Consider the following 25,197-nt stretch of genomic DNA (forward strand, 5'->3'; position numbering starts at 1 on the left):
ATTCTTACACAAATTCCTGGAATAATCCTTGGAGGAACGAGTTGCTGGAGGTGTTTCAGGAGCCCCTATCGGAACCGGTCTAGTAAATCTGTGTCCGAACAAAAGTTCTTCCTGGAGGTATCTAATGGCTTCTCGAAGGAATTGATATAACATTCAATAAACGATATCTTGGGGAAAAATTCTAAAAATCATGCAGTTCTTGAGTTTCGGATGAAATTTCCAAACGATTTTGTCGACATTATTATTGGTTCATTCCCGATGAAAATTTTTAACAATCTTGAAGGAAACATAGGAGAATTTCAAATTCTTTTTTTTTTCAAACATCTTTTTGAAGGAAACATAGGAGAATTTCAAATTATTATCTGGAAGTAAAGAAAGATTAGTTGAAGGAAATCGTATGTTAATAATATACTTTGATAACAGCAACAGCAGCAGTGACATTTTGACGAACAATGAATACACCACACATTGGTTGCTACGACCAACAGTCATGGAACCAAAGACGTGTTCGTTCGAACTGTGTAATGGGCGAACAGTTCGTGCCTACAGAACCTCGAACAGTTCGCGCGAATATTGAACGAATATTTTAGAACGAACGTTCGCGCATTGCACGCACTGTGTAATCAAAGCTTTACTTTGAACGGCATTCTAGATTACCTTATGTGCCATAAAATTTTGGGCAACTGCAAGAGACATGGGGGTCTTTAATTTGTCTTTGTACAAACTGTTCGCCCATATATTACACAGTTCGAACAAACACGTCTTTGGTTCCATGACTGTTGGTCGTAGCAACAAATTTGTGGTGCATTCATTGGTCCTCAAAATGTCACTGCTGCTGTCCCTAATCTCAAAGTATATTATTTACAAACGATTCCCCTCATCTAATCATTCTTTACTTCTAGATATTAATCAAAAAATCTCCTATGAATGCAAGAATGTTGAAAATTGAAATCTTCAGGAACGACCTTATAAACATGTCGAGGAAATCCTTTGGAAATTTCGTCGGAAGCTGAAGAACTTCATGATTTTAGAATATCTCCTAGGATATCGTTCATTGAATGTTTCTTCGATTCTTTTCGAGACCCATTAAGAAGAAACTTTTGTTCGTGGTGGGTTTATGCAGTTTATTTATTGTTCGTCCAAATGTCACTTGAATTGGCAGTATAAATACCATTTATAGACGAGTTTCTTCAATTTATTCTTTACTATTTTCAGATGATCTTTCTCAACAACTCCAAGACGTTTATTCGAGTTTTCCTGAATTACTCTGCAAATCCTGAATCCTTTGAAGATTACTTAAAGAAATTGCTCATGAACTTTTAGCAGCTTCATTCATATTAAACTTATTTTTAAGAATCACCCTATAAATTTTCCGGAGAAGTCCTTCTAGAAATTCAATAGTTCCACAAACTTTTTAGAAATTACTTCAGATAATTGGGCATGAATTTCTGAATTTCTCCTAAAATGTATTATAGATTTCACGAGCAATTCCTCCAATGTTCCATAAGGACATGCTTCCATAACATTTCGATAATAACTTGCATACTGTATAAGAATTAACTCAATAAATCTATTAAAACGTTCTTTAGCCAATCCCAAGAGTGTCAATCAAAAAGTTATTTAGGTATTCAAGCAATATTTTTTGGTATTTCTCTGTAGAGATGTATGAGTTCTTAAAAGAAGATTGCTTCAATGATTTCTTTAATCCACTTATTTTTACAAATCCTCAAATTCACTCTTAGATTTATCTCTAAATTTTTACTGCAGCAAGTTTTGGCAGACTTTACTCTAGCATTTCATTCCAGAATCTTTTCATAGCTTCACCGGTGATTCAATCGGTAAATTGATATAAGGAATTCCAGTCTTGAGAAATAATGTTTTCATGAATTTCACTATGGACTTTCTTTTTAGCCGTTTCCTGGGGAATTCCCAAAAATATTTCTTTCGCCCAAAATAAAAAAAGGAAAAAAAATGTAACATGCATGCCCTAAAACATTTTTCCAATGATTATTCTACGATTAATCATTCTAAAATTATTAATTTATACAAAAAAGTCCTTTTCCTAATGATTTGAAAAAATCTCCGAAAAATTCGAATTTTGAACGCATTCTTTTAAAAATTTATTATGGAGCGGAATCCGTCACTAATTTTAGAATTTTCAAAAGCAGTTTTTTTTTCTTCATTTGAAATCAGCAACGTTTACCTACAATGAACATGTGTTCACTGTATTCTATTCTCTTCAACTGAAACAGTGAACACATTTTCAGCGAACAAATTTCAGTTTTGAGCAGATAAACTGTTCTCGAAGTTTTGACCATTACGATGATAGGCCTTTTAACGTTAACGGATTACAAAGTTCATAAAGACAACTTCCTCAAAGCACTTCTTCACGAATTCCTAAAAGAATTGCTTCTGACTACATGGCTTTTGCAACATATATTTTTACAGATAAATCCACTTCTGTTTCCTGGAAGCATAAAGAAATTCCTTATCGAATAACTACTTCCAGAAATTCCTTAACCAAATGTTCAAATGCTCATATCAGATATTCTTTTCCAAAGATTTCACCAAGGATTTATCCATGAAATGTTGTAATTGAAAATCCCGACATTTGTCTTTAGTGGATTTGTAATGAATTACCCCAGGACTTTTTTTCTGGATTTCTTCAAGCATTTGAAGTTATTTATTAGAATTTTGTTTTGTAAAATTACTAATAGAATACAAGAAAAAATGCCTTGTAATGTATTTAATTGTGAAATTGCTATAGAAAATCTGAATAAAAGTCTTGAGGAATTATTGTAGGAAAATATGGAAACATTGTATCAAAACCATTGTGCCAATTTGAAAAGAAATATTCCAAATAGTTTTTGGAAATACCGTCAAACAAATGACTTGAAACGGCGGGGTGACTTGCAACACATGGTAATTTATCATTATATTTTACACAAATATCAAAAGACAATTCGCCATAAATCGGCTCTGCAATACCTGTGACCCACATTTCAAGTAGTGGATTCAATTAAAGCTGTTATTATAAATATTTTTACAGATCAATCATTACTCTTGAAAATGACATGAACACTGATACTTGATAGAAGCTCAAAATTGTGGCCTAAAAACATGGCGTTTCTATAACTAATAAGTAATAATCACCCCTATTCTTGTTAACGTTCGAATGCTCTTTCGATCGAAAAACGGTTTGCATTGCACTGCCGTAAACAAGAATAAAGGCGAAAAACCCGGATTTTATTTTAATAAATTTTAGCCACAACTTTTTAATTATAATTATTTTTAAAAATGCTTGTACGTGAGTAAATTTACAACAATTACCTCTCAAGAAATTTTGTGTTCTTAAAAGTAGAATACTCTTTTTGAAGGTCTACTTCATAATCAAAAGAGTGATAATTCATCAATCAACTACGAACACCCAGTAGGAAAGATCCTTGATAATTAACGCGTAATTTTCTCATATAAAAATAGCTTAATTAGTTTCTTTCAAATAAGAAATCAAAATTCACTTGTATTAGTCCGAATGCAAATATATTAATAATAATACTTAACAAGTGAGACTTATGAAAATATCAATTTATTGCCATTAATGTTAGTTTCGATTATTGCGCAAACACTTTCTGAAATTTTTAAATAACATCATTCAGAATACCATCAAGGTTTTCCTCGAGTATTCCATTCCACCAAATACTTTAAATACTCCTTTTAACCAAATGCATTGGAAAGTCATGAGATTACTTCAGAAATATCTTCAAAGATTTCTTCATAAATTACTCCAGGGGAATTCCTCCATCAAGAATTCCTCCAAGGATTTATTCTGAAATTCTTCACGGATTTCTCGAGATACCTTCAGGAGTTTTTCCAAAAGTTCCTCCACTTCTCTTCAGTAGCGATATCTCAGGGATTTCGTAAAGAAACATCCCAGTAAGTTCATCAAGAATTTTTTTAGGAAGCACTTTCGATCACAACCGTATTTTTAGAGCGGTTCCGATAGATTTCCATTCCATTGATCCAGGAATTTCTCTAGAGACACCTTCAGGGGTTCCTTTAATGGTATATCCAGGAATATTTCCAGAGGCTCCTCCGGATAGTCCTCCAGAATACTTTCTACAGAGATTCATCCAGAGATTTTTACAGGTGCTCTTCAGAAATGTGGCAATTTCTCCAACGATTGTTCCAGGGATAGAGATAGAGGATAGAGCATAGAGACTAGTGAAAGTGAATAATTTCCTCAAGAATTCCTCCAAATATGCCTCCACTGAATCTTGTCAGGATTCTTTCAAAAATTTCCCCAGGTAATCCATCAGAGACCCCAAATTTGTTTCTAGAGACTCATCTAGGGATTTATCTAGGAAAATCTCTACAAGGATTCGTCCTGAGATTTATCAATCATTTTTTTCAGGAATTTCTTCAGGGATTATTCTAGAAAACTTTTTCAGGATATCGTTCCAAAGATTTCGTTTTTTTTTTTCAGTGCTTCTTTCAGATATTTAATCAGAGACTCTGCCAGATGTTCCTCTAAGTATTTTTCTAGGGAGTCCTCCATGAAATCCTACAGAGCTAACTAATTTTTTTCTATGAAGTTCCTCTAGACATGGAATGCTCCAGAATCCATCCAGGTACTTTTACAGGAATCCATCCAGGTATTGCTTCAGGAATTAATCCAAGCATCTCCGAAAACAATCTTCAGAAAATGAGTGTCTGGAAAAAATCTTGGAGGAGTTCCTGGATGAATACTTGAGGTTATTTAGGATGTGAATAGTGGAGGAATTAATGGGGAAATCGCTGGAGGAATTTATACAGGCATTCTTGGATGAATCCTCGGAAAAAAAATTGGATATTCAAAACCTTGAGTATTACCTGCAAAATGCTGTAGCAATTTCGCTGAGAAAAAAAAGTGAAATAATTACTTGTATTAACCCTGCAGGAATTCCTTATAGAGATTAAGCAATCACTCATTATTTTGGGTTTTGTGCAACGTAAGAACTATGTGCATAACAATCACAGGACGCGACGCGAGACAGGACACAACACTTATGGTTGTTACAAACGTTAAAAGGACATATAAATTAATCAGGATTTTCATTATGAATCATAATAGGCATTTGTTTTAATTCTTTAAATAATTCATCCAAGTTTTGTTCAGCAGTTCTACCAGAATTTCTTCAAGGTTTTCCTCAACCAATTTTTATTCGAATAACTCAAGAAAGTCATTATGGTTCCTTCAGTGAATGTTTCCACCCCAATAACGTTTGCAAATTGTTTAAGGAATTTTCAAAAGTATGATTTTTATTATAGCTCTAAGATTTTTTAGCGATGATTTTTATCAATTATCTTTGTAGGTATTTGCAAAAAATATCCTGATGAAACTGACAAAAATTTTACAATGAATCATAAAGAGCTTGATTTGAAAAATCGTCAAGATCTGGAATAATACAAGTTATCCACAAACAGCTTACTGAAAATACGTTAAAAATATTACAAGAATCCGCTTAAGATGTTGAGGTAATACCTCTAGGAATCCTGACTAAGCTATCACACAGATATCCACCAAATAATCATCATCATAATACCCTTTGAAATTCTTTTCAGAGCAACTATGCCGTTAACACGAATACAGTGGAAAGGGCTACTTGTTGTCTGATTTTCACGAAATTACTTCGAGCCGACGGCAAAAAAAATACTTGCCATGAGCGAACAATTTTCCTCGTGAAACAAACCTCTACGCCATCGTTCCCATCATCTTCTATGTTCCGCTCATAGAAATCCTCTCCACTTTCTACGTTCATCTTCTTTTCCCAAAACATCTAAATCATTCCGTCCGCCAATCAGCGATCGCTTGCTGCCCTTCAAAACCTGCGATAGGCAGTAAAACTTTCTCCCGAAAAACCTTCTTCTACGCCTATTTTCGAGTCTCTCTTGCTTGCGCTATCTTTCGCTTCTCCCGAAAACGCTTCCTACTATGCCTTTCGTAAGCCAAAAAATCTAAAAGAACACCCTACGGAACAAGATGAACGGGAAAAAATATGTAATCGAGAAACCAAGGGAGAAAGACTTTCTCTCAAAAACTCTCCTGGGACGGCAGCATCCGGAAGTAGAATATACCGGGAAGCCGAGCAATGGTTTGAGGCATCTACTTTTCCTGCAGCTTCTCGGTACATAACGTCGAAGAACATGACTCATCGTTGCAACTGACTTGTGTTGTATCCCCTCGCATGCATCATCCATCGGAAAAGTTGCACGTTTCATGAGGGGAAACGGTGCGACACGCGATTGTGTCGCACGTGACATCAAGATTCGGAGGGGAAATCACCCAAATCACGCAACACTCATCACGCGACACTACAACTAAACCCGCATGTCGCGCAACAAGCTGCACCACGCTAGGCACCACGTTGGTCGACGATGTGGTTGCCCATGGCAACCACCGTCAGCAATATGCGGGTGCCCATTCGATGGCGATGTGGTGGCGGGCGAAACAAGCAGCGCGCGGAAAGGCGGAAAAGCGGTCCGCATGGGTTTTCCCGCGTTTTTCCTCCCGCGTGTGCACACAATTTACCGACGGCACCGCGCTCGGTTGGTTGCTTACTCGATGGTGGCGGAAAACACAAAGAAAACTGACTAGCATGTCGTTTTGCGAGTGAGGCAGATTGACACAGAACAGTCATTGCACAATGGTCCGCATAGAGAATTTAGCAGAAAAAAGTTATTTTCTGTGTAATAGTTGATTTTATAAATTTTATTACTTAAGATGATTACAAAACGAAGTTTAGCCTCGATTTTTCAAGAGCACTAATCTAAACAACCAAACAACGCTTTGAGCTGAATATTTTATCGATTCATCATCACCAGAATGTAACCAATACATCAAATTTCAAAGAAGAACGGTTGTCAGGTTTTGTAGATTTATGAACGTAAACACTCAAAGCTTGGCATCGTCTTATAATCACCATAAGAGAAAAATGCAAGACATTGAAAAAAATCGACAAAAAATCCTGAAATACTTGGAATATTTTCTAGAGGAAATCCTCTGGCGGAATCATCGTATGCCTAAGCCTACCCCAAAAAATTCTTGTAGAAACCGCAAAACAAATTTTTCCAATTCCAATGTATCCAAAGATCATCTATCCAACTTTTTTCTAGAAAAATGCAAAACTCAATTACGAATAACTTATTTAAATACGTCGTAAGTCAAAAATCCACGCGGAGCACACAGAACAACTTTTTTCCAGCCAAATTATCGATACAGACCATTGTGCTTTGGGGAAAGAAAAAGGCATGGAAAACGGTGGGTCCACTGTGTTTTCGGAGATGGCGCGAGTGGAGAATTTTCGGGGACGGAAAACCTTGAACGGCTCTCCGACTTTATAGGTGTCGCCCAGACGGTTTTAATGCGATGGAGCCATTTTCCGCCTAGGGTTTTTTGGAAGCTTTGGATTTTCGCTAGGGCCTTCGTGGAATAGTCAGTGTATGAAACCGTTGTTGATTCAAAGTGCTGGGTTCGACGCAAAAACAAATGTATTGTCAAAAAGATATTCCATGAAACCTTTAACTACGTAATATGACACAATACGTCACAAAGGATCGATTGTCAAGGTGACATTGTTGAATGACTCAGAAGCTTAGAGCTCAAATTTGGCATGCAAGGAAGGTTCTTTTTGTTCACTTGAAATCGTTCAGAGAAGTACGGTCGGGAAGACGACAGCTTCGCATTGCATTGCACTGGAAGGTGGAAAGAAAAAATAACTTCCGAGTGCTCACAGGAGGATAATTGAATCAAAGTCAATAAAAATTTATTACAGTCGCTTTCGTCTTTTTCTGCTACAAATGCAGTTCGATTTGAGTTTCGATCTTTTTCTAAGCGTCTGTAGCTCTCAATATGAAAGGTAACGAGCTGAAAGTCGATTTTGCTAGATGATCATTTACAGAAGCATTTATATTGGAGTTGAGCGGGACGTTTCAGTTACAAGGAAGTGGAAGTAAGTTCAACAGGAACTGAATGATATGGAAACACTGTTGATGGCCTGATTTGCGATTAGAAAAAGAATTCATCATACATTTATTTATTGACAATGTGGACTGCTCTTTTGAATTCAAACATTTAATAATTCAAGGAACGGAACAGAAAATACGTTGATCTGTACCGAACATACTATAATGACAAATGCGTACATGCGTTTCCTGTTTCACGATATTCAGTGAACGACGTTGAAGTAGTCAATAGTAGTAGACAAACAACCATCATGATGCCGTGTTTCATTCATTGTACGAATTAATTGTACCTGGCAAAATTTCGCGATTCATTCGTGTTTTTTTCTTTCACTTACGTTTCTCGCACTGTATGACGATTCTTGAATACTTTTTCAAATAACCGTTTTTCAGAAGAGTTAACAAACTTAGATTCAACTCTGAACCAATTCCACTTGTTGGCATAACCTTGATATTTCGGAATCATGACGTAACCACGAATCAAATCAAAATATTTTTGGAGACAATCTTATACTGAACAGTGAATCAGAAAGCAGATACACGCGTAAAGAAGCGAAGTTGTTTATATTAGTTAGAGGAGTTTTCAGCCTTTTTGGCTTGCGGAGCTCTCTTATAAATGAAATTACTGCGTGGAGCACCTGATCTTCATCACTACCTCTTTTTAAATCTGGACGCCTAAATCTACCATATAATTCTTACAAAAAGCGAGGAAAAATTTTTAAGTACTTTTTTTTATTAAGAGGAAGGTGAATTGAAGGCAGATATGAAAATTTCAAGGACACAAATCTGGAGAACCTAACAATCATTTACGCTGCAAACTTTATCGATTAATCACTTGCTGTTGGTGACTAATTGATCAAGTTTTCAACTCAAACGGATTTTCACCAAATATGCGTTTGAAAATAAGGTCAGGAGGGTCAGCTTCGATTCATTTTTAGCCATATTGACTTTAAATTCTAATCTAAAACGATATATCGAATTTGATTTTGCAACCTTCTTTATTTTGGGCTTAAACTGTGACGATTAGACGATCTTAATGAAATTATATTCGATCTTCAAAACTCGTGGCTTGAAAATGGTTATAAAACGCTCGAACAATTGAGCGGGTTTCTGTAGCGTCATATTTCTTTTTCAAAGCTAAATCAATGTTTTGAATGCATCAGCCACAAGTTAAGCACGCACAGAAATATTGATAATTTAAGGATAAGTCTCCCGACAAAATCTTGAAAGTTTTAAAATATCTTGTAGGAGGATTCCTTCAACATCCATCCAATTCCAGAAAACCCAATTTTGCAGCTAAACCTGGCCCATACAAAATGTATGGAAAAAAATTCCCGGACCGAATTTTTTAAACCATCCAATTACAAAATCTTAGTCCAAATTTTTAACGTCGAAAGCAAAATGAAAATGAATTACAAACACCTCTAAACCCAAGCAACATATTTCAGTTTTATCACATACTACAAGCTGTTGTTAGCACCATATCGTTGAAACTCATTTTAGAACTTATTAGTTTTAACACCCTAATAAACCTTTGATAAAACTCCATTGAACCCGAAGAGGCCCAAACAACAGGAGGTTGTTAAAACTATACCCTAAAACCGTTTCTAAACTACTTAGTTTTGTTTAGTATGAATACATACCCTTGTAGTGTACTATAAAACATAGATAAGAGCTTTTATATAGTCTTGTTGAGCTCAACTAGCGGTTTTAAATCTTCTGCGATATTCTAAAACACGGAATAAAACCAATGTTAAGAGCCGACGATCGAACAAACATCGGCCAACAAGTTGTTAATTTGTTTATTATTTTTTTTTTTTTTTCATATAATATTGAAACCATAATGACGCACACTGGGGCAGAATAAAAAAAAACGCGGAAACAACCTGTAGTTCTTCGGAATGAAGAGATAGACGTTTGATGTCTTCTGCGAAAATGATCCTTTCAATAAAGCCGATATTTTGAGATGAAGTCTTATTTTTTAGTGTTATTCGCATAAATGACTCATATGCCTTTTCGGTCAAATGGCAGTTTAGGTGTATGGTTTCTTCGGCAAAGTTGATCGTTATTTTATGCTGAAAATAATTGCTGAAGACGTCAAATTTCCAAGGCCTACTATTTTTGAAGTATAGGCATTTTTCATAAAAATGTGCTAAAACCCGTTCTTTAGTTTTGCTTGTATTTTTAAATTAAAATACCATATATCACCTATGATTATCTCATTAATCAACATATAGCAAGTCTGGTAAAAATTTGATGGTAAAAATAATATTTTGTTTGATTTTTTTAGTAAAATTTTCAAAAAACAGGGATGTTGCGTATAGGCCATTCTTGCGATCGGGCAAGTCGGCAGGTGTTTTCATCGCCATCCACTTACGAAAGGTCAGAATATTCGTGACTTATTTTTTCAAGGATATGATATTTAAAATATTTTTTCTATGTGATCTGGAAGTATGCTAAGTTTATAAAGAGGTTAAAAATTATTTTACTTGACAATGTAATAGTTTTCAATAAAAAAAAAAAGTTCAACATAATTATGGGTATTCTTGCAGTGTACTGGTAGCTACATGAACATATCTATTTGCTTGTATATTTGCTATTCGCAAAAACGCCTTAAGCGCCAGACTCATTATTTCAAAACCATTTCGGTCGAATGGAAATTTAGGTATATGATTTCTTCGGAAAAGTCGATCGTTATTTTAAGCTGCAAAATTGCTGTAGATGTTGTGGAGACGAGTGTCTTGCCTAAGCATGTGGATACACTTCTGTGGAGCGCGATAGGCCTGCACTCTGCAGCGCAGCAGAATAATAGTTAGTCTATCTTACCCCGTTTCACTTAGCGGACTCGGTTATCACAGATGTCACATTTTCAAAGATGGCAATTTGACATCTTCAGCTATTGTTTTTAGCTTAAAATTGATTGATTTTGCCGAAGAAATGATATATCTAAATTTCAATTTGACCGAAATGGTGTGAGATAATGAGTCTGGCACTTAGGACCTTTTTGCGAATAGCAAATATACAAGCAATGTAAAAAGCAAATAGCTAAGTACATTTAGCTACCAGTAAACCGCAAGAATGCTCATGATTATGCTGAACTTGTGTTTTTATTGGAAAACTTTTACATTGTCATATAAAATAATTTTTAACCTTTTTTTAGCATACTTCCAGACCGCATAGAAAAAATATCTTAAATATCATATTCTTGAAAAAATAAGGCATGAATGCTCTGATCTTTCGTAAGTGAATGGCGATGAAAACACCTGCCCGAACTTGCCCGATCGCAAGAATGGCCTATACGCAATATCCCAGTTTTTTGAAAATTTTACTGAAAATATCAAACAAAATATTATTTTTACCATCGAATTTTCACCAGACCTGCTTTATGTTTATAATTGAGATAATCAAAAATTTCGATTTTAAGCACATTTTTATGAAAAATGCCAATATTTCAAAAATAGTAGGCCTTGGAAATTTGACGTCTTCAGCAATTATTTTCAGCATAAAATAACGATCAACTTTGCCGAAGAAACCATACACCTAAACTGCCATTTGACCGAAATGGCATATGGGTCATTTATGCGAATAACACTAAAAAATAAGACTTCATCTCAAAACATCGGCTTTATTGAAAGGATCATCTTCGCAGAAGACATCAAACGTCTAGCTCTTCATTCCGAAGAACTACAGGTTGTTTCCGCGTTTTTTCGATTCTGCCCCAGTGTGATGACGTCTGTCGACTCATAATAATAAATTAAAATAAACATTTTTGCATGGGAAAGGTTTCACTTGAAATGTTTCAAAATTTTCAGTTCAAAAGTTCACAACTTTCAGGCACGTTTTAATACGAATTTACCGTAGTAATCCATGAAATTTAATGATGCGCGATTAGTTTTGACGTTGCTCTAGCGGATGAGAAAGTTTAATTTTTAATTTCACCATTTTAGTTTTGCTTTTCGTGAGCTGTCCGGAATTCGAAACAAAGTGTCCGCATTATGAAACAAAAATGAGGTTGTGGCCGGAATAAGAATCATGGATAGTTCACTAATTTCTATTCATTTCAGGTAATTCAAGCTGTAAAATCCGACTCTTCGGTCGCCATTCGAAAGATTAGTGTTTTGAAAGCATGATAACGCAGATGTATCATATATTATGTTGCAATTTATATGCTTTTCGATCGGTTTTACTACACTCAGGCCTTAAGTGTCCGTAATATGAATCAAAACGGTATATTTCCTTACAATCACGTGAAATTCATGCCAAAGAAAATTGGTCTGTGCCAAAAATAGAAAAAGAAAAATTTACTGGCGGAATGACAAAAAAACGATTTGTCGCGCCATAATTAATACATCATAATTGCCTATATGAGCGGTTCCATTTGAATTCGAATGTCGGTTTACTTTTGTATTTTTTGATTTTTCTGAAATTTGTCATATGCTTTCTTTATACCCAAAAATGCCAATTTGTATCATCGGTTCGCCATTTTTACCATAGCGTTACTTTTGAGAAGGGCCTTAGGAAAAAAGCCTTAACAATTTTCAAAAAATTACAACTCAGAAACTATTTGACTGATCGGTTTGGTGCCTTCCGCAAAGTTTTAGGTTATTGTTGGAACTATCTGGAAAAAATATACACTGTACAAAAAAATGTTGTATTTTTTTATTTAAAAAATAAAGCTTAAAAATCCATTTTCTCAAAAATCGTTTTTTAGATTTTTTTATTTTTTAATATTTTAAAGTAGACAAAAAATGGAATCTTTTGCACAGTGGGTCAAGATGGAGAAATCATGGACAAAAAAGTTATGATTTTTTAATAAAAAGTTGATTTTTCAATATGGTCTATATAAACTTTTTGAATGCTTTTCGACCCAATTTTATGGAAGTACGCAAAATTTGCAACAAAAAAGGTATATGAGAATATTTTGCTAATTGCTACCGTTTCCGAGATACAGCGATTTTAAAATTAAATTTACTGAAAATTCACAACTTTTGGTTGTTTTCGGATGTTTTTCGAGTTGATAAAATAAAGAATATTTTTTTCCGGAAAGCATTTTATTTCATGTTCTTATACAATGATGGAGCGTCCTATTTTGATACAGATTTCTTACTTTTTCATAATGTTAAAAAAAAATTTACTATCATTACAGTTTGAAAATTGCCTAACTTCTATTTTATCTACGGAAATTGGAATAAATGAATGGGATTTTTGTGTTCCCTGAATAGTTATTGCTTTCGAATATTGTTCATAAGGCTGCTCCTTGATATGTTCATACTCTGTTGTAGCTGCTTAAAAAAAGAAAATTTGTGTTAGTTGCTCCTCCTTTCACTTTTGAGCCCAATCAAATAATTCCTTGGCATTTTTGATGGGATGTTCACGTTCTTTAGCTTGTAGCCATGCGTTTTATTGTTTCCCCTAATGCATCGCAGGGCCTTTTTGGATGTATTCAAGGACGTTGGAATCCGTTGTTAATCGATGTTGCTGACGTTGCTTCCAATGACTCCTGACTAGGAATATTCATATTGAAATCCGTTGACTGTTGCTGATGCTGATGCTTTTATTGTTTCCTCTTCCATGCAAACATCTTCCTCTTCACTACTTGATAAGTCATCACTGCTTGATAATGCTGTTTTTTTGGCCAATTGTAAACGACACGAATCGCAAATTTTAAATTGTTTATTAAACTGATTTTCATCTGTAAATCCTAGTTCAACTAATTTGGCAATATTACTTTCCGTGAGATATCGGTAACTTTTTGAACACTTTTTTGAAAACACATTTACACAACCTTTGTTGATGGTGTTCATTTTATACTTCATTGTTCTAAGCTATCTTTTACTTTTCACTTGATTATCACTTGCTTGTTTATCACTTGCTTGTGTCTTTGGTGCATCAGCTCTTTTTTATACCAACATGGGTACTTGAATCAACTATTAGGTACGTTTCTGTCCGACCACAAAAATATACCAACGTGCTGTACTTTAAGAAAACATCAGGTATATTTGTGTGAGACAACTGGGCACGTTACTCCTCTACTCATAAAGCTTTTGTATTCGAATAGAAATATTTCATTACCTTAAATCGATATAAATGCATTTCACGTATTGATTGCTTTATATTCGTTATTTTGTTATTTTATGACTTTTAACAATTTGTTCCATATTTTCTTGATAATTACATATCAAAATATCACAATGTTGAATGTTGAAGTTGTGTTTCGTTAAAAAAATAAAATCATTTTTACAGGGCACATTTTCTGTTTTGCCTCATACCATGAAAAATTATCAAATCAATATTTTTTCAAACATTTGAGTCAAAAATTATCTGCTCTTTCAGACAATGAACAAATTTCTAGGCTTATGAGCCTCGAGAAACATTTGAAAATGACCGAAAATTGAAAATTATATCATAATTTTGTATTAAAATCGCTGTAACCTTAAAACGGTAAAAGTAAGCCTGATTTTCCGTATATCTGTTTTGTTGTATATTTTGCGTACTTTCATAAAATCGAGTTGAAAAACACTTAAAAAGTTTATTATGACCATTTTCAAAAATTCAGCTTTTTTTTAAAATATCCTCACATTTTTGTCCATGATTTCTCCATCTTGACCCACTGTAAAAAAGACTTAATTTTTTGTCTACTTTAACATATAAAAAAAAATCAAAAATACGATTTTTGAGAATATTGATTTTTAAGCTTTATTTTCGAAATTTAAAAAACTGCAACATATTTTTTACAGTGTATATTTTTTTTCGGATAGTCCCAACAATAACCTAAAACTTTGCGGAAGACACCAAACTGATCGGACAAACCGTTTCTAAGTTATATTTTTTTGAAAATTATTAAGGAATTTTTTCTTAGGCCCTTCTCAAAAGTAAGGCTAGAATCAAAATGGCAAACCGATGATGCAAAAAGGCATTTTTGGGCATAAAGAAAGCATGTGCAAAATGTCAGCCAAATAAAAATAAAATTAAATTTAGGAAAAAAGTCGTCATTTTCTGTGGAACCGCTCCTATCTAATATTTTATTCCATTACATTTTCATGCTCATCTCAATCTTAAATTGAAATTTCCCACGCATATTGTAATTATGAACCCGGAACGGCGACAATAAAAATGGATTCCATCCAGTTAAAGGTGATTATAGAACGAAGCAACACCTCAAATTTTCAAGAACACATGACATGAGAACCAAACAGCGCTCCGCGTTAAAAAACTATCCCATTGGTCACCACCAATTTTTGATGCCCTGATTGGTTTTCAACGCGAACTGTTGTCACATTCTCTCGTCTTGTGCACTTGAAAATTCAAACTTTGGCTTCGTTTCATAATCACCTTAAGAACCCTTGCACAAAATCCTCCACTAGCTATTATATTCTTAAATCCGATTATTTGTTCTGCAGTAAGACAAATAGGCTTCTTAGGAGCCTTGGCATGTACTTAATGCACTCCGGAAAGCTAGTGCTGTCAAAAAGGTAAACAAAGTGGAAAATTTGATTTTGTAATGCACTTTAATGGACTAAATTCGTTCCTTTATGCATCTAATTAGGTTGAACTGTTATGATAAAGCCTGTGGTTGACCGGTTACACTGACGCAGACAGCGGTAAGTGATAAGTGCCTGAAAATGAAAGCTTTTTTCGTGTACCGCCGTGCGGGATGATATTGGGTCTAGGAAGTGACTTTGACCGCTTTTTTTTATGCATCTCATGGCTAGTAGGAACGCCATAAAACTAATCTATGACCATCTATTGGTTATGTGCAACGTTAGCTTAACCCTCTAATAACCAACCCCGCCTTTAGACGGGGTACACTTTGGAATTTTGTGTATTTTTTCGTAGCTCGGAAATCAAAATTATTTCATTTGTGGCTTAAACCTTGACTCATAACACGCATGTTAGAAAAGTTTTTATGACTTTTGAAACTTTTTTGTATTTTTGAAAATTGTTTGAAAAATTGTATTCTTATAAAACCTACAAAAATCGTACCTTTTTTCTATTATCAACCTATAACAGGAGAAGAGCTTGGTGGTGTTAAAATAATTTCAAACCTGTTTTCCGTTAATTACACGGAAAATAAAAATATTTCCAGAAAAATATTTAAAATTTATTATTTTTAAAAGTACCGTAAAAACTTGAATTTTTATTATTGCCAAAAATGAGTAACTAGAAGAGGCTTCAGGGGAAAATAAAAAAAGATGGGGATGTTCAAAAATAAAAATTATAAAAATCAAAAACCAAAATTCATAGATTTGCGAATAAAAATAAATCATTGCCCGAAACGTGTTTAGAACGATTTAAGATAACTAAAAATGATATTCAGATCAAAAATAAAAATTTGGGTATTAGAGGGTTAAAGCTTGACGCATAGTTTTCATATTTCTGCCACTAGCTTGCTGTGAAAATATTGGTCCAAAGTCACCCTAATGGACCAATGTCACTCCGCACGACGGTAGCTCAGCTGTTGTGTGCAGCATAGTTGCCCAACGAGAACGGGAAGTTCAGGCAAGCATGGGAAAATATGCTACACACGGTAGTCAGAGAATTCTACGAGAGGAATGATTGTCATTTGTTTGTGTGCTGATTAACTCATAATTCTTTACATGTGATGATCATGTATTATCGACATAATGATATTGGTAATCATACGCAGAACTTCAATAACATGCATCAGACAGTTGAGTTTAAAGAAGGCTTTAACATGACATAGCGCAGTCTTAGGAGTTTTATTGATGTCTTTGTAAGACAAACAAGCTGAAATTTTAAGTATAGGGTTTAATATGCACTATAAAGCTCCTTCAACATAGAATTTATTATCAACCAATTTTAGCAGGCACTAGAAGCACTTATAGGTACCGTAAAATGAGGTAACTTTGATAGTTTTTTCGAAGAAAACTTGAATATTTATGCATGCTGTTGCAAAAAATAATATTTTTTATTTTAAAAACAAGTACTGGTATCGTATAACTATCGATTGCAGTTGATATATTACCAAAGGCATAATTCTGAATGGATATATAATTTTTCATATAATCGAAAGTCGGTTTTCTGTTTTGGGGTAACTTTGATAGACGAACAAAATTGAATGAACTACGGAACATTTATAGGGCGTTGCATACGCTATATGGAAATTTCTGACTTCGATTACAAAAATGGTTCCAGTTTGAAAAAATGGTATTCGCTAAAAGATTTGAGACCGACTTCATGTTCTACTACAACTAGGCTGTCAAGAATAAGTGACGAACTCATTATGGCTTCATCGAATAGTGATCGTAGAACATATTGTTTGTAAACTTTTAAAAAATGCTAAAATCTTATAAATTTTTAATATGTGCATATAAATCCTCAAATGTACTTGATTCTAACGAAAATAGCTCTGACGTGAAGTGTCATACTAAGAATCTTTACTTTTGCATTCGTTATGCTCAACTGATTGACAGCAACTTTGTTATTTCGTTTAGTATGTTGTGGGTCTCGCACTATCAAAGTTACCCCGTTTTACGGTACCTACAAAGCAATTGAAAGTGTTTTTTTTTCTTCTGAAAAGACCGTTTAGCTATTTTCAGTGCTTTATTATATCTGTATGGATTAAATGCATCTACAATAAAACCTCAATAAATAACATCTAAGATCATAGAGCATTAAAATTGTTACTTTGGAGTTTTCAATAATAAAAATTTAGAGAACAAGACAGTGGTATTAAATTAAAATCAATTAATCGAACCAACAACCCGAGCAAAGTAGAATAACAACCAGATAACAAAATGATAACAAGTTTGTTATCCAGAAATCATTTAGTTATTCCCTGTTATCAACTGCATGTAGTACATGATAACTTGATTTGTTATAATTTGTTATCATATAATGTAAAAACAGTTTTATATTGATATACGTATTTATTTCGTTTAAATCTTAGAGACAGGTACAGCTATAGTCTAAATGCTAATTTATTTGTTTATTTGGTTTGCAAGCTGAAATATAATGCACCGTGTTTTTTTTTCTTTTTGAATTAAAATGCTAACACAAGGTCGAACGTGATGTGTAAATTGTTTCAAATGATACTCAGAACTATTTTTATAAGAAAACATGTTGTTAAAAATTTGAGTTGTCTTCAATTTCCTGCCAATGATATGAGCTTTATCGTTTCTATCTACCAACACATGTTCGATATGATAAAAATGAGACCCTATTTTGATGAAGGAATCATCGTAACCCAACTCTTTGCAACTTTCTCTGGTACAATATTGAACACCGTCGTAAGTGAATTTGTTGTGGTGACTGAATTCTCTCTCTGTAATTGTTTCATCGATTTGTAACGTCTCAGATAATTCAAAAATTAATTCACGGTCAAATTTTATGCGTTGTACAGGTTTAGAAATCCACAAATTGGAATGCCACGTAATAATGGAACTATTATTTAGGTAGGCATCGTTATGGCAAATGCGATTTAACATGAATTTGTGCGCTATTTGGACAACTGGATGATTATTACCGTTTCTAAATCCTAGTATCATCCCGTTTCCATTTTCATAAGGATAAAGAAATGAGTTCCACAGAGTACCGAAATTTTTAGCACTGCTTGGCAAGTGCGTCAGTACATGAACATTAAAGTACATATTCTCTTCGACGTACAACTTTTGAAATTTACGAACGGAATTTTTTAGTTGGATATCGACCATGTCAATGGTTTTTTTCTGTTAAATTAGTGTCAAGCAGTTGGAAAATACATGTGGAGAGCAGCATGAAGTTATCCAAATAAGTTTTTGGAAGAATTCCAATAACAATTGGATAGAAGTAGTGGAATAACATGTTTTCCCAGTCACTATCCTTATTTTTTTTTCATATCCTCGATTTTCCCCGGATATCGTGAAAATAAGCTGGGTGTTCTGATATTCAACATTCTTGTTTCGACTTCAGACATTTGCGTTCCAATATAATACAGCTTGGTGTGGTTCGATGATGCTGTGAAAAGTTCCCACAATTGTTTGACAACGCCGAGCAAAACGGAATGCATATAATCCGGTGGGAACCCTTAAAGTAAAAATTTAAAAAAATAAATTATAGCTAACAAAAAATATTACCTCGAACTATGTCAAAATGTGGGATTGATAAAAATACCGATAATCCTTTGATTCCTTTTATGGATGTTCCGTTGTTATGTGCCTCAATCATTAGTTGGCGAGTTTCAGAATGATCTCTGTTGTCGGTCATTATGAATGGGTATCGTATTTGGTTACCATTAACAACTTTACCTTCGTGATTACAGACTGAACATTCGAATCTTCCGTTGAATTGGGTAGAGTTCTGAGGCTTTGGTCTTGCAACGGAATCCAAGCAGTTTTGAACGACTACTACATTGTATACATCAGATTCAATGATGAAGTCTTTGCTCAGCCTCATCATTTCTTCACAAAACTCTTGGAAGATAAGTGGTATATTTGGTTCACCTTTATTTAGTCATATGGCTGCCATTAACAATTTTTTTTTGTCGAAACGTGGCAAATTGTTGACGACTACGAAGATAGGGTAACAGGGCTTAATGATACTCCATCGATATGCTGCGGCTCCATCGGTATTTACTGATAGCGTTATAGTCTTACCATCGATTTTTGTAGAAAGTTCCTGAACTATTGCTCCTTTGTTGATATCGCTTATCCCTTCGCTTCTAACAAGATCTTCATAATCTGATATTTGCTTGCGATATTTGATCATTGTTTCTCGCAATTGTTGTGCAACGGGAATAGTTATAAAAAAATCGAATTTATGCCCACTGCACTCAGGGATTGAGCAAATAGCACCTTTGGCGGGTGAAGATTTGCCCATTCTGCATTGACATTCGGTGCAATAATAAATCCGTGAAATTTCATAAGGTTCAGGAAAATAGGCCTTAAATGCTTCGAAACATTCTGGGAGTATTTTAGATCCCACCATCAAATTTATCATCTTTAGTAGATCGACTAAAGCTCTCTGTGTCAAGCGATGCCTTATATAATAATTAAGTATCATGAAGCGTATCTCTTCTGCTGTCAGATCGGATTCGAATTTCATGTTTTTACTTCCGTTAAGAAACCCCTGAAATTATAAAACGTACAGTTAAAGAAAACTGAAAATGGTTGCGCTAGGGTAGAAACACAAGTTTTGGCAATAGCACCAATTGTAGCCAGAGTACATTATTCAAAATATAACAAAGCAAATCAGCATGCCTCATTTTTTGTTAAGTAGATCATATTCACATGGTGAAGCAACTATACTACTGATTTGTCCAGCTTATCTTTATTTTGGCCACTATCATAAGAAATTAATGTGATTGGTTAATTTAGGAACCAAAGTTAAAAGTGTGACTGAAATTGGTTCTGGTGGCCCATATTGACCAATGCTTTTTTCAATGCGAAAACAGTTTTCTGCTCAGTTTAGAGATTTTGTATACAAAATATGAATTGAAAGCTTTAGATATACACATAGGTTTAAGAAATGTTTTCTCTGGGGCAGGCCAAAACCGGTGCTTCTACCCTATGGCTATGTCGTACATGTGTAAACTTCGAAAACCATTCGGGTTGATTTGTTTCAGCACAATCTTCCTCGGCATAATCAGACTGATATGAACAGTTCAAACTATCATCTAACACTGAAGCTCCAGCATTCCAATTCTTAAAGAGTTCTGCATCATTAGAAACAGTGACCTTTTCTGAACATTCTTCACGGCTTTCTGCTTCAGTATCCGATTCGGTGGGGACGAGTTCACAATAATGCATGAAATGCTGTTCTTCACATAGCCCAGCAGTATTAAACTTGGGTTGTGAAGGAAGCTGTGCTCTAGGTTTTTTCCTCTGAAATATATACAAAATAATATAAGTTTCACCCTATATTGTTCACACCAACCTTCTGCAAATATTTCCTGCTTTCGAAATCGTTTGTAAAAAAAATAATGCCGCTTATTCCTTTCGTTGCTCATTTTGCTAATTATTGAATTATTTTAAATATCAACTCAAATGGCAGTATTTTCAACTATTTCACCTTCAGACAAAGTCAAAACAAATGCACGAGTAACATATGAAAATGACCTAATAACTTTTACGAACAAATTGTTTTTCAAATCTTTGTTGTCATTGATTAATCCTACCCATAGAAGAATCGACCCATACATATTGTTTAATTAAATTAACTATATTTTTATTAAATAGTTCTTCTACAAACGAGCTCGTTACGCTGTATCTAGTTTGATGCAATCATTTATCACGCAACCATTTGCATCAGCCCTTTTCGGATGTTACTCCGTATTTAACGTACTGGTTTTACCGCACGCGCACATTGGAACACTCAATAGGCAAAAATCGAAATACGTATCTTTTTTTATTTTTGTTGCTTATTATATATAGGGATTACTAATTAAGATGTGCTTACCAAATAGTATACCATATCAGTATACCGTAAATTCGGGTGAAATTGATCACTGTGTCACTAGATTTTATTTCTTCCTAATGGAGCACAAATATCAATGTAACCTGCAGTGAATGAACTTTGTTTGTCGTAAGTATGTCCAAATTGTGTGTTGTGAAGTTTTTTGCGTTCCAAAATGTTCATTTCTATGAAAATAATGAAAAATTTCAAAATCTTTTACGGTGCAGTGTTGACAAACATCAATAAACTTCTAGTTCTAGACAAGGATTTGGTCATGATATAATCCTGAAAGTTTGTGAGGATACTTAAGATATGTCCCCAAACTAGATTTCATAACCAAAACTCGTACTAATTCGTTGATTTGGTTGAAACAATTGAATTTCTGTTATATATCAGGAAATTCCTTAGGAAATTGCATACATTTAGGCGTTTTCTGCGTTATTCTTGAAATTTAAACATTCATTATTTCTAAAAATATTGCATTGTTAAGAATTTGGCAAGCATATTCGGATTCAGGGAGCTCAAATTTATTACGTAAAGTTGTTTTGAAAACTTACAATAATGGCATTGATAAGTGATCAATTTCACCCCGAAATGAAATCTCCCGATTTTTTATTTCAGACATATATTTTAGCACTAAAATTACATGTGTTAGAAAATTTCGGTACTTGAGTCAATGAGGCTCACCTTCATACTTGTTTTCCTGCATTCAGTTGTTTGGCATTGTCAACATTATAGAAATCAGACAAGAAAAACCGTGAAAAGTGATCAATTTCACCCGAAATTACGGTATCATACTTTTCACTTCTTATTTCATATTTTACACAAAAAATATAATCTATAAATAATAATTTTATCCAATTACTCAATAATGGTAACACACTATGCATCGCAGGTAATCAGTGGCTGTCAAAAGACTCTCCTCATTCAAAGTGTCGTGTCTCGTTTTTGTAGTTCATTTTTGCAGCATCCGACGCGTTTCTCTACGAAAATTCTGATTCGATCTTGCTGTGGTTTTGATCACCGTTCTCTTAATCGTTTCCACTTCATTGGTATTTTTCAGTCACCGAAAAATACCAATGAAGTGGAAACGAAAATTCTGATTCTTATTCGAAAAAAGGCCCGCAAGAGACAAAACGTAGCACAGAAACGCGTATTGAAGAAGGCCACGAACAAAAATGTGGATTTTGTCGTTCAGGCGCTCCCGGAACTAAAGGTAAATATAGTACCATAACACTAGTCCTAACCTAAAACATAACCTACATATTTGCAGCGGGAAATTTCGACAACACAGGAGTCGAAAACAGTACCACGTAAAAGTAAATCGGCAGGTAGTGCAAAATCTATCGATGTACAGCCGAAAACGACAGATGGCGAAGCGGTCACGATCGCAACATACGATTTTAATAAGTTTTCGAATGCTGAAGACGTCGATATCGGAGAGCCTTTACCGCCACCACAGCCGCAGACAGCACGCACATACAGCCGGAAAAGATCCATCGATCAGCTGATCCAGGAATGGAAGATAGCTCCAGGATCCAGTAACCAGGAGAGCTCTATTCAGAACGGTTGTATTGAGGCACATTCCAGCGCGGACATTAGAGTAGATGAGTTGGAGGAAAAAGGTGTTATGAGTGCTCCCCAAAGTGCGTGAGATTTTTGACTGTATAGAAAACTTTTTTTATATATTGTGTTAATATACTTTTAGATTGCACTTGTGGAAAGGCCGAAAAAGCAGAAAAGTATAAGATGTTGATACAGAGAGAAAAGGACGCTTTAGTGTTGAAGAATTCACAGCTAGAAGCTCAAAACGGGAAGCTTTTGGAATCATTGACATCGCAGCTTCTTCCGAAGCCAGAGAAGCCGTTTAAGGAAGAAGAAGGATTTCTCGATTGTGAGACCCTGCAACGGATGTCCCATGAAGTTGGGGACAAAGATTATTTGTTCCTGAAATACCTGATGGTGAAGCTCTTTCCGGAGGGACTCGTTGGGCGTTCAGTGACTGGCCGATCTTCGAATAACCCTTCCGGCCGCCCGAAGAAATAGGATGCTGAAAATACAGCTGAGGATATAGGTGATGATTCCCAGGAGCAGCAAGCATCGAAAGTGCCGTTAGATCCAGTCAAGGTCAGATGGATAAAAAGTATGATTACATGGATTGTATTACTTTAACTATTATTTGTTTTTTTTTTCTTTGCAGGACGACTATATGACCAACGAATCTTTCTCCGCGATGATTGTGAAATGACAAATTCTTGCTACGGAAATGCAGGTCGTCTAATGACACGAGTAATCGCTTATACCTCACGATAACTCCTCGAGAAGAAGTCGCTGCATTGTATTTGGCTTAATTTGGCTTTTAATTTGTTTCATGTTGCCGTATGAATTTAAATCTATCTCAACTTTGTCTGGCAGCTTTGTTTTATATTTAATTTCAAACATATTTGTTTCTGTATTTTACAAATGTTGCAAATCATGCTTATATCTTTTTAAAAATTGTACCAATAAAAAGGTTCAAATGTTCATATCCTTGCAGTTTTTATTTAAAAACACGAAAATTATATACATTTAAAAGGGCTTACTTCGATAACTCGTTTTGTTATTGTTAGCGTGGTAAAAATGTTGTTATCATTGTATGATTTTTATATCAAAATGGTAACAAACGTTGTTATCAAATGCATTGATCAACATAACAGGATTAGTTATCATTATGTTTTCAATGAAAACAAAATGAGATATTTCTATGATATCCAGTAAGCAAATTTTTGTTATCATTTTTGTTATGTTGCCTGCTTATTCAACCAAACTGATAACAAATTTAGTTATCAAAACCTTGATAACCAGATATCAAAAAATGTTATCATTTTGTTATCTAACTTTGCTCGGGAAGCTACTGATCAATCAAATTTTCAGCTCGGTCGGTTGTTTTGTTCTCTAAATTTGTAAGGTGCAGAACTGCTTGAGCACTTCCATGATAACCTTTGGCAGGTTTTTTTTTTGTTTGCTAGGCCGAATTGGATAAAGCTTTGTAATTAGAAAAGCTTTAATAAAACGCATAATATGACCAAATATGGGCTCAGTAGCTTTAAAAAAAACCCTGGCGAAGTGAATCAAAAGTACTAAAAATAAGATCCAACTTATTAATCTTTATATTTTAGGTTGGGTATAATTAGATACGTTATTTAAAGTGAAAAGTTGAGATTTTTCACGACATCAACCTCTCTACCGGCAGCTTCATTTTTTTTACCGTCAACAAAATATTCAAATCGCTATAACTTTTTGGTTTCTCGATAATTTTGCACCATTTTTTTACAAGTTCTCAAAAAACTCTTCTTGTTTTAGAATCTGGGTGGCTACTGCATATCAAAAAAGTATCAAAAGAACCACAATGCATAAAAAGTACAGATGAGTAATTTAGATAAGAGTTGAATAAAATGCACTGAAAAACATTCAGAAAACATCAATAAATTTATAATAAATATGCAAATTTTCATACTAAAAGACTGTTTATATCTATTTTTTTAGCGACAGCAAGCTCCCTCACTCACTCATTTTTTATCTATGTTTGCATACGGTCCCTAGGAAATTGGTTTTCTGGTTCCAGCCTTTTGAATAAAAGTTCGTTCTCAATACGAAACAAACGAATTTCGATTACGAAATGTTAAGTAGATTATAAAAAACATTGTTTGTTTTGATTTGGAGCTTCAATTTTATTACGAAGCTGGTTGCATACATTTTACGAAACTGTTCCGTTGCAGAAAACAACGAATAATTTCGTAGTTCAAACGAACGATTTCGTAATATAAA

This window comes from Aedes aegypti, chromosome 1 (assembly GCF_002204515.2).
Source record: "Aedes aegypti strain LVP_AGWG chromosome 1, AaegL5.0 Primary Assembly, whole genome shotgun sequence".
Lineage (NCBI taxonomy): Eukaryota > Metazoa > Arthropoda > Insecta > Diptera > Culicidae > Aedes > Aedes aegypti.